Genomic DNA, 12,569 nt, shown 5'->3' with positions numbered 1-12,569 from the left:
CGTGAAAATGGCTAAAGCCGAAAAATATAAAACCCGACACGCGGCACGTTTCAAACGATCGAAAGAAACGGGAACGTAAACTCGTCGAATCAGTTTGATAGATTGATCTTCGCGCGAATAGACATCCCTCCGGTCCTTTATTTTCTGGGTGTTGATCTTCATTTTCTGGGATTGTCCAAGTTTGATACGTGATTAGGGGTCGGAGAATCGATGTGTTTGACTTGGGGTGAATTAGGTAGATCCTGTGGGATTCTTCGAAATTTGTTGTCACGTCATGAACTTGTGGCTGGGATCGATGTGGAACGTTTAGTTGTCGATGCTTCAGGCTGGCTATAACCATTTCCTAGATATGCGAAAAGAATATGAATTACGGGAAATGAAATTCCGGATAATGAGGAATTGTTTGGGTTGGATTTGGCGGATTTAGGGAGATCGGACGAAGAAGATAGGGCGGAAGAGTGTTTGGATAGCTTAGTTGACTTTATTGGTTTTATCAAGAGAGTTCTTTAAGACGAGCAAGGTGAAGATCCTGGACGGTATAAAGTTCAACGTATCGTTAATTGGAATAATAATTAGAATTAATACTGCGTATGTATAAATCAATATTGACTTAATATTGTACGTTCAGAAGGGCATCATTTCCTTCTTTGATCATTTATTTGCCAATCGTATCGAAATCGTGTGGAGATTTAGTACGTTAGTTTCGAAGGGCAAAGATGATTTGTGTTTTGTACTTTCTCAAGATAATTTGCAATTCTGAAATAGCAAAAGTTATAGGAACTTTAAATGGAATGGCTGCTCTTCGAAGTAATTTCAAGGATAAAGTACACGTACGTAACAGGGAACCAGCGGAACCTGTGTAAAATTTTATTTCCACTTGAACACGACTGAAATATAATAAAAAATGTAATATATAAATAGAGTTTATTAATTGTGCGTGTTTATTAATATCTTCCGCAAATATCCTTACTACAAATCAATCGTTTATTCATACTTGTGGTTGTCGTCACACCAAGAGAAACGCAACTTGCGTACAAATGATAAACGTCACGATGCACAGGTACTAAATGTTGTCATACAAACGCAAAACGCTGAAGCGCCGCTTTGCATCGCTTCGCTTTTTTGGTGATGAGTTGCAGAGCAACAAAAATATTTTGCTTCGTATTTCGCCATTCGAAGATTTCACGAAAATTCGATCAAACAATAAATTAACGACGCCTCTTGATACTTGATAGGCACGCTTCTAACAATTCCGCATTAATGATCATTCGTCGTATCAATCTATTTCGTTCGATTTCATAAAGTTTCATAATCGATCAAATACCAAAATTTCCGATTTCGTTAAAAAAATTCGTTCGATATAAATTATAATAATATACAGAGTGCAATCGAAAATTATGTAAAAGCAGGCACGAGGCGATCACTTACGAAGAAATGAGAAGAAAATATGGAATAAAATTTACGACGTTTCCTTTTCGAAAAAAGCGAGTTTGACAAATTAAAAAGCGTACTTGAACGTGGCAAATTCTGGACCAGACAGGAGAAGCAATCGACAGGATGTTACTCTACGCGTGACAGTAAGTTGCAAAATGTAGAACAAAATGTTAGGCCAAGTCTTAACAAACACGTGGGAATTCTATTTTTTTTTTTTTTTTTTTTTTTGAGAATGAAGCGAAACCTTAAACGGCAAATTTTATTTCACATTTTCGATTTATTCGGTTCGGGTATGCTCGGCAAATTGTCGAAATCGATTTTCTCGGGAACGAAGCGTCTAAGGAACAAATTTCTATATCTCTACATCTTCTTACGAAGAATCACCTCATGCTCGCTTATACGTAACTTTCTTACCCTATATAGCGTAGAAATCACTATAATCAGCCCCTGTTCATTTACTTTTCCAGCGAAATAACTCACGAACGATTTGTCACGCGATCGGGTATAAAATAAAAATCAGAATTTTCTTTCGTGCTGTTAAACGTCTAAAAATGAACGTCCTTATTATCCATGGCAAGAAAGACAGCCTCGAAGACGGAATCCTTCGCACATCCGTTTAGATTATGCCTCTCGTGCAACCGCATACAAACTATAAATACATATCTTTATTCTACGAGAAATTTTCCTAGACAGATAGGCGGTCACGGTGTCCTTCCACGAGATTTTTCTCTCGAATATAACGCCGGAGATATATCCGACAAGAGTTGTCTGTCGATTATTTCGGAACAGACGTCGTCGAGAATTCTCACGTGACGGTTTACGGGTTACTCGTTCTGCTCGCGTGACTTCTCGCCCTGGCGTTCTCCACGTGGAAACACCGATACCAGCAACGATTACATTGGAAAACGCGAGAGGCTGTTGCTTTGCAGGCACGTGCGACGAAAATCGAAACTTTATTCACTCGCGTTGTTTAAAAGGGGAATTTAAATTATATTTAATGACTTATAAATTACCAGATTATTTAAATTAACCCGAAGATAAAATTCTGTAAGACAAACGTGGCTTTTTATTCTTCTGGCTCTGAACATGTAAATCTCGCGTGATACGAAATTAACGTTCGGTCTTTCTTCCATTGTTAAATTGCGAAACATAATACAGAAGGCGTGTTCAGGGTTATCTTGTAAAACCGACGTTGATAAGAATAGAATTTAGATCGCGTTTAATATGTTACAACTCTGAATTTGTTTTAATCAATGAAGTGATAAATTATCGTAAGATAAAAATAGTGCGTTGTTCTCACTTGGAATTGTATAATTCTCGCGTGATACGCGATTAACGTTTGGTCTGCCTTTGGTTATTAAATTCTGGCGATCGTAGAAGAATTTTTGTTTCGATTGTAATAGGAACGTAAATTGCAAAAATTATCCTCTAAGGCTTTGTAAAACTATCGATGTGTTAGAAGTTAAAAGAAGGAATTTTTTAATGCCATAAAAATATTTAACTTGGCTTGATTCATTTCTTTCATTCTGAGATCTCTGGTTAAAGGCTGGTTCCACATAGATCGATTCTGATCAATACTTCTCGGAAAAACGATACCGCAATTTTCAAAGCTCGTCCCTTGAAGGATTACCTTAGCGAAAATTGTTAGGTTCGTGGCGATAACCCGCGATAAAATTCAATTTACCGGGACAAGATCGGTTCCTGAAGCTTTGCGACACGTCGATCGCATAATTCGAAGCTTCTTTTCTCGATCGCGGTTCGTCGTTGTCTCTTCCTTCATTCGATTCTCCTGGCAAGTTCGAGTGGTCACGGTTATGGATTTTGAGTTTAAATCGCTCGACTTTTATCGAAAAATTCATCGAGAAAGGTGGGCATGTTGGGATTCCGTGTGGTTCGATGATCGATTTTAAACTATCTATGGAAACGTATATTATAGTTGATATATTGACTAGTACTTTCGATATGATTAATTAGCAACGCACCAATTATAACGTATATTCCCATATATAGGTTAGTACTCCGATGCATATATTGGTGGTTGGTCCAACATAGTTGGCAATAACTTCGGAGCTTCTACCTTTACGAATTGCCATTATCCATTATACCATTGATTTAATCAAATCATCCTTAACATTAAAATTAAACCTAATTACCAACTTACTACTATTACTACCAACTAGAAAGCCTAATTAGTAAAAATGTGCAAGTGATATAATTTTGATAAAATCTTACTTATCGTAGTCGCATAATTTCATCGTATAATTTTAATTCTCCTCATTTTACATTAATATTATTTGATATTATCAAATATATCGTATTAATCGTACATTAATATTATTTGATCATTGGTAACACGAATGGTAAACATGTAAAATCCTGTACGTGTAATATCTAGCGTCAAGAAGGTATTTCCAGCGATATATTATATTTCCGCGGCGTGTGTATCGAATTGAATCGGTTGATGATTGTACGTGTAGAAGATACGAAACGCGATAAGATTGCGTAGGAAACGAGTTGTGAATCGTACGAGGAAAAGGGGACAAGAACTCGTGGTTGTGTGCAAGGAAGAAAATAGGAATAACGCCCTTGTGAAAGTAACTGTATTCAGTCGTTGTATTGAATAGTACTGCCAGGTTGTAACGTTAAATTCTATATTTAGTCGGTTTTCTTACACGTTCGAGGTAATACCATTGTCGAGATGTCGATTTTCTTCGTTCTCTGCATCGATTGTACTTACTTTAAGCGACAAAGCTCGTTATCCTTGACGAGATAAAAGTTCGCCGAGTTGAGACGAGCGTCTCGTAGCTGGATCTATGGTCGAAATATTTTTGCGATATTTCTGCGAGAAAAAATTCTCGTTTCGCGTTTCTACTCGTTAATTGTTCGTCTTTTTCTGAGCTTCCTGTCGCTACGGTAAGCGTATTACGCGAAAGGAAGAAGCTACGTGTAGCTTCCACCGCATTGTTCCGCAGCGTTATCGACTAATGCGTCCCGTTTGTCGAATTTCAGGTAACTTGTCCCATTTATTTGGCCAGTTATTGGCTCACCTAGAAAGTTCTAGTCATTTCGAGCACCTATCGTTTTAAACGAATCTGCCTTTGTAATACGTTATTTAACTTTAATATATCGTACTTTAATATTGCGCATATTGCGCTCTAACAAATTATTTATTAATCAATTAAGGTTAATTAAAGTTAATAATTCAAGCTGAACAAATATACTCGCATAACGGTAATCTCTTTTAAATTTATCAAATGTCAGGAATCTTTTCGATTTACACGCAAACGCACCGGTACGACTTAACAATTGATCAACGTTTCGAACGTTCCAAAAAGCCATAAATATTCCGAGCTATAAAAATTCGGTATAACGTTGATATACTTAAAGTAGCGCGAATATGCTCTGTTTAAATGTTTCACCGCTGGTATCGGATAAAGTGTCAATTAAAATTCCATCTCGTCTCCGAGGGCCATTCTGTCTTTTTCCAGCGCCCAAACGAAATTCAATGGCAATAGCTCAGGTTGCTTCATCGAGAAATATTCACCGGGGCAAGGAAACGCGCATGAGAATTAAAGATTCATAGAACGATGCTAAAATTAGCTTTCCAATCTCGACCAGAGGATTCTCATCTTTCACCGTGTTGCCGCTACTCTATGAATTTCTCTAGGGAAGCAGTCCCGATTTTTAATTGATATCTTGTAATTTGACAGGGGATTAATTCGAGAAGATGTTACGTCAAAATATCGTTTCACACTCCGAAGAATTTCTCAAATCCACCCGAATCAGCGCTCTTATTATCGACCGTAATTATTTGCGCGTAATTGTTTATGAAATACGAGCACTTTCTGCTTATCGTCATAGGTGTCCACACGATTTACTAATCATTTGATACAAAAATCTCCAATTTCCATCGGTCTTTTAAATTACCATCAACGCAGCAAAAATCTAAACCGAACAACTCCCACGTCAGTGAACAACCTTTTCATTAAACGGACTGCGAAGCTCGTAAACATCGTTCGCATATTTTGCTTTAAACTTTGATTAATTTCGATTAATTCCCATTTTAAAAACTAATCTAAAAGGCTTAATTGCGCCGAAGCAGCGCGTACACCATAGCAAATAAGATGGTTGCTGCTTGCTAGGGGCGCCATTAGAGACACGCGTGCAGCAAAGGGGTGGTTCGAGGGTGATTCCAGGATCATTGGGCCAAGGACGAGTGGGGTCAAGTCCTGGAGATGCAACAGATAGCTTCGACTGTCTATACGTAGCTCTTTCGCCGAGGAGTGGGAACGAAGGAAAAGAGGCTGGTTCGATTTTTCTCTTCGAATCGTTGCCGCAGAATCCCTGGATTTCGGTGTCGCGCCAATAAACGCTAGCCACGTCGGACCGAATTACAAAAGGCGAATTAACGAGCCAAAGGGCTTGTTTCCCCCTTGCTTTTTCGTCGATAAGCTCTCTGCGAACGTTGCTATCATTCGATCGGCTTTAATCGGTGATTCTAATCGACGATCCCTTGGATGTTGCGATTTGTAAAACGTAGGGTATAATTTAGATCGATAAGAAACTTTTAGAAATCATCAAACGAACTATAACTATTCATAACTATTTAACGATTAAACGATTTATAACTATTAAAGAAATGATTTTTTATTTGCAAGTAATTTAAAACTGAATTGGGAATGGGGCGTTCACGGAGGTTTATCGCGTGGAAAGAAATAGAAACTTTTGATAAATGTGGTATCGCGTTAGAAATAAATATCGTAGATATTAGACGAGCGAATTAATTTGCCGCTCTTTTAAACCGAATTAGAGATTCATATTTAACGTTTAATTTCTTTCCAAACGTATTTACTCGTACTTGTAAAATCCGGGTCATGGCTTACGAATCGATCACGCGAGCAATACGTTCGAGAAGGAAACAAATATTTTTAACTACGAAATTCGAATCCGATAATTTTGTAAAACTATAAATCGAACGAGCTTATCAACTTCTTCGTACAATTATAAAAGAGATTATACCGGTATAATTAACATTTCTGCTGGAACGAGTACTTAATGGCGAACTTATTGTTAGTCGATGTTTTAATGAAAGGATTTTAACTCGATCGTTAAATGCGAATCATGGATCATGGATCACGACGTAGAATATCCAGCGGATCGCACTAGATGGAGCCTGGTGTCTAACATTCCAGACACGACGAGGCTTCCGCTCGCTTTGGCCGCGGGCAGAGAAAGCTCGAGCCAGCCTCGAAGGCTTCAGCTGATATCGTCGCGGTTGCCTCTTCTTCTTTTCCTTTCACCGTCGCGGCATATGTCACGCCAGGGCCGCACGATTTCCAATGGAATCGTGCCTCGTACTCTGATAACGATCGAGATGGTTTCACGTACCGACCTCAAAGATCATCCGAGAGAATCGCTGATCGTGATCGAGCGCGTCTTTGATCTTGTCTCCGACTAATCGCCATTGTTACTCGTTTCTCCCTTTTGTTCTTCGTTACGGAAATGGGAAAGTATTTTGAATAATTCGCCAGGATAATTATGTGAATCTTATTCAAGGAAGTAGCCTCCGTTTTGTGGAAGTAGATAATTTAATGGAGGAAATTAAGTCTTGAAAATATCCATATTAATACGCGTCCTGCCCTCTTTAATTAAGAAACATTCTCTCTGCCATTTCGAAACCGAGGAAACCTGAAGTTCCTTTTCTTATTTTATCTTTGCGTCGTCTCCGTTCCGCTCTTAATTTAATTTAAAGCGCGAAGATTCGTAGCGCGAAAATGAAAAAAATGCTAAATAGGACATTTTAACCGAGGGAAACGGTGTTATTAAATATGTTATAGCTTTGCAGGCGAAAATTCTACGAAACAAATAAAATGGATTCCTAAGCAAAGAGAATCAAGTAATAGGTTAAAGCTTCGGAAATGGAATTGTAAATTAAGAAAAGAATCAAGAACAACATACCTCTGGAAACTATTGCGTAGACCCCTGGGCTGTGCTTTAAATCAATATTTCAATGTCAAACTTTTCTCGGACAATATTCCAATTAATCGCAGTCTCTCGAGTACAGACTTCTAATTGAAACTCTGTGGATTCGGTAATTTGAATATGAAAGACGGTAGTTGTTTATCCATGTAATAAACAAGATCGTAAATTATGCGCAAGAATGTAAGAGCCGATAGAAACGAACCGCTGATCTCGTTCCAATTAAACGACACGGCGGACGTCATGATAAAACCTTCGTTAAATTGCATTAGACGTCGTCAAGTGCGTTCATAAGAAAGTCTCGACGTTTCGCATTTACAACTTACCGTTTTTGAGGAAAATTTATCTTAAAATCTAATTGAATAGCCTACAATTATCACCTTCGTTAAAAAGCAGCATTGAAACTTGCCAGTAAAATTCATTTGCCTTCGAATGATTCGTTTTAACGTTACTTGGTAAGATAGATTTTTCGCAGGGAAAATTAGCAAACAATGCCAGCCCTTGAGGATATAAGAACGTAATCGATTAGCGATCGTGTTACAAACCATCGTGGGATCGCGCGACGATTCAAAAACAAAATTTTCTGGCTCGATGGTTTTCAAGATGGAATTAAGAACTTGAAGATATAATATTTAAACTACGAATGTTTGCACATTTGTGAGAAATGTACGAAAAGTAGGAGAATGCACAGGAATCCTGCGATATGCAAAATATCCAAGGCAAAGTAGTCGTTGAAACGTTTCGAAGATAAAAAAGGAATTTGATAAATTAATTTTGGCAAAAGCTCCTACACGCTTTTAGTAATTGCCAATGTAAAAACCTGAAATCCCGAAGTTTTAACTAATTTGGTAATTCTAGCGTTAAAATTCATTCGTACAAAACTCTCGATCGTTTCAACTGCTCAGAGTCCTGAGCCATTAAATTTATATTCTGATGCAGCATGAGCCATGAAACAGCCCCATGATGCATTTACCGCGCGATCGACGCGTCAACGGTTGTGGTTTAGCGGATTAGCCGATCATCAAACAGAATTTCGTTGGTGAGGCACGGCTTTCAAAGCATAGTAACGTTTTCGCAGGTGTGCGCATTTTTTGAACAGCGAGGAAACGATCATTGGCATTCCACGCGATCATTCCTTTAAATAGATACCACTCGAAGGATAACGGACCTTGTTTCCTTCTTCGATTTTCTTCCCTGCCGAAGGAATCCTTGTCACGCGATAAAAATAAAAGTCTTTCGCCTCGAAGGACAAAGCGCTATTATCTTCTGCTCTTTTTTTTTTTTACTTCTTTTTTCTTCTTTTTTTTTTACGAATAGGTTAATTCGTCGTGATCTCGCGATCGACGCGAAAGAAACGACGATTATGTAATTTGTTACGCTAATCGGGGAGCTTCGGTTTCGTAGCGCCTGGCTACCTTTCGCTTTCGCAGGAATTGGACATTTATCCGTGAACTTTGAAGTTTTGATGGGCATTTTGATATTGACACGCTCGTTCATCCATCGTTTACCTGTGAGAAATTAAAACAAAGTTTGGTGGTTTCGTTTCGCGGAATGTCAGATGGAAAAATACCGCGGTTAAAAAAGCATAACACGATGTTTGCTTTGAAAATAGAAAAATTTGAGCGATCGTAAAAGCGCACGATGGCCCGTCAACTTGACGCGTTAAATGGAAACGAGAGTAGTTGATCGTAATTTACATAAAAAATATAAGACGTCTGGAAATTCGTGAATGACAGTGTCTATCTACGTAACAGAACAGTTATTTTCGTCCGCCTTAAGATACGCGAACGAAGCGAATTAGGTTTACAAAGTTAAGTCGATCGCTGTTCAAAATGTGAGACAAAATCTTCGACTCGCAAGAACGTGCGATACGTTTCGTGACTCATAATGCAGATCGTTGTTTTTCATCGCTTTCTAAATGCATCTCGCGACACTGAGAATACCAAGCTGGCTTTCAATCACGCGAATCATTGAGACGAACCCAAGTAGAAGACGCGCACTTCCTTCTTGCTATCTACCAATTTGAATAACCATCGCTTTGCCGCATCTATACATCTCACGAGGAAGATCGATCCAATGCACAGATAACGATCGTCATCTAGAAATCGATTTGTTTAGTTGTTCACCTCGCTTCGAAGATCACACGATTTTCTAATTCTCGTAACTCTCGTGTATCAAAATCAAGTTTGCAAAGGCTAACAGAAATTTTCAATGAATTTTTCAAATAAATATTCTCCAAATTCCAAAGATCGTTGCATATTCAGCGTTTCCCTTTAGCTCGAAGATTCCTCGACTACCACTTCTTCTTCTTCTTCTTCTTCTTCTTCTTCTTCGCGCCTTTTTCAAGGAGAAATGCTTCGGTGATACCAGGTCACACCAGGTCATACCAGGACGAACAGCATCCGAATAATCGAATAATAGAATCGTTAAGCACGCACACTTGGTTTCTCGACGACGTCGTTTATGCTTCTTCTCCGCCTCGGAAAAGGGCAAATTCCTGTAGCTGAATTTAACGATAAACGCCGGCCAGAGCCGGTTCACCGTCGTTTCACAATGAGATTTCGATACCAATACACAAGTCCGTGACGTGGTTGTTCGCAGAACCGATGTGCCAACGTGAGCCAAGCAAAAACGTGACATAGACGATTTCACTTTTTTCGGACTTGTGTCCGACCTACGAAATGTATTCGCTAATCTTTAAGAAAAGTCACGTTCGCTATGACGCGTAGATGAAACGTTCACGATTTTGATCTTCCTTTGCGCGCAAGAACCTACATATTACTACCGACCATAGTCTTTTTATTCGAACGAAAGAACTAACAGCCGATGATTCATATATCGCCCAGCAATTTTATTACTTTCCTTATCGTTATTAGTATACCGTACTTAATCATATTAGATATTACATCATACTTAGCAAATTATCGCTACGTTTCAAATCAGGAATTTATCGATATACGGAATATATCGTCCAAGTATTAATAATTAATACTTAAGAACGTAATCGTGCAAACACTGTCACAGGTTCGATCGCTATCAAACAACACTCATAGGATTCTCGTTCTTTGTCAGCAACCTGGCAATCACGCTAACAATTCTATCAACGATGTCACAAATCAATCCTCGATCTCACAGTTACCATAATTTACGTTCGCCTAATTGCAGTCTCAACGAAACAACGTAACGATCAACTGCATTCATCGTTCGTCACACGAAACATCAAATTATACCATGTTCGATTTGGATAACAATTGCGAGAGAGAAGAAGAGGACGCACGCTTATTAAATCGTTCTCGCGCGAACGAAATCGTTCACCAAGCAAAGGGTACATTCCATGTGTCTGGGTTCGCGACCAGAGATGGTCGCGAGCCATCCATTTGCCTGGCAACCTGCTGGCGCGGCGCAACGGTCGAAAGATTCGAGATCGTTGGCATTTACGTGCCGGCCCGCGTCGCGATTCCCAGAGACGGACGACGATGGTGCAATAGACGCGTGTGCAGACTTCCTAACCAGGCGGCTCGTCATCTACCCCAAAATGCCATCCGAGCCCTTGCTTCGATCTGACATTTCCACGCCAGGATGAGAAGCCGGGGTTGAACAATTTTGTCCATCTTTCGATCTTTAGAATACAACGTTTGAAACATATTGCTGATAGCCTTTCCGTTTACCAGATGAAAGGATTGCAGGATTTTTGTCTTTCCTTCTTTTATCTTCCGCATTTTCTTTCTTTTCAGGATTTTCTGAATCCTCGTTCAAAGTAGTTGATAGCGTCGAAGTAGTCGATTTCAAGTTCTGTAACGTACTCGTAGGTATTTTCTAATCTTTCAAACGTCGTAGTATATTTATAATTTTGCAATATATATATAGTTGTTGATTAAAATTAAATTTAAAAAGTGTACTTGAGAATAAAAGGAAGAAATAACTTTCAAGAACTTTTGAAACAAAGTTGCGAAATACTTAAGATAAGGGTACTCGTGAGTCTCAGCGAACGAGTTTGAACGGTCGTTCGAAGCTCGAGCAAGCGAATCAGGGCACTTCGTTTTCGAGATGTGTAACCACGACAAGATCGAATTAGGAAGACAAATGAGTGCAACGGCTCCTGGAATCGCAGTCACGTTGCATCTACGGCTGAATGAGTGCAGTTGCATCCGAACTCGTTTCACTTTCGACGCGGTGCCACGCGTACTCGCGTTTCCAAAGCAACGGAAAACTTGTATTTTCTCTGTTACGTAAGAATCTCCGTTGCGAAAAAGTCCAGAAATTGCACCGCCCCGATTTTTTTACCATTGTGTTCTATTCGTAACATCTCCGTTATTTGAGAATACGTTCGTTCGAAAATAACAACCTCTGAATCTTACAAACTATGCATTTTACTGAAATTTTATTTCTACTCGAAACGGTGTACTCGTGAATCATACTATTTTACAACAACGTTCCAAACGATAAACACCGTATTGATCCGGCGATTTTATCGCTCAAGATCGTTAAACTCGCGAATATGCCGAGAGTCGAAGTTGCTGCAATTCGCTGTAGGGAATCGCGACCGTGAATTTAAAGCGATCAAACCGAAGGCAGTTTCGAGACTTTCGACTCGTACGATACGAACGATGGTCTTGTAGTTTGGGTAATTTGATGAATTTTATGTAAACGGTTGATAACGAATCGTACGCAAGATCGAAGAGATAAAACTTTCAAGCGTTTACTTTACGATCATTTACGTCATTTCGACTAGCTTGAAATATAAAACGCATCGAACGCGTTGTACGCATAAAAATATACGAAACACGCGTGAATTTCTTTATCAAGAATAAAATCATCCTACCCTTTTATTCGTCGCTTTGTAAATAAGATGGTTCTGAAACTCTTGAGGAGTAACGTATACGGTAAATGTACCACCAGCTACAAGCATCAGGACATTTTACTCGTTGTATCTACCGGAAAAGATGCAAAGAAAAATTTTACTTTATTTATTATTGTATATCTCACGAGATAGGAGTAAAGTAAGAAATTTACGATAAAATATCTAGAAAATACCTAGAAAATATAAAATATCAGTAGGCGTAGTAGCACTTACGTCCGGCAGTGCACCTACCCTCGTTCCCCCGATTCGACGCATCGTCCACACGACCCACGGGTTAAGTTAAGGCTTGTTGTCT

Source organism: Bombus vosnesenskii, unplaced genomic scaffold (genome assembly GCF_011952255.1).
Source record: "Bombus vosnesenskii isolate JDL3184/JDL3185 unplaced genomic scaffold, Bvos_JDL3184-5_v1.1 scf7180000013348, whole genome shotgun sequence".
Taxonomy (NCBI): domain Eukaryota; kingdom Metazoa; phylum Arthropoda; class Insecta; order Hymenoptera; family Apidae; genus Bombus; species Bombus vosnesenskii.
Note: the sequence above shows the minus strand (reverse complement) of the source record.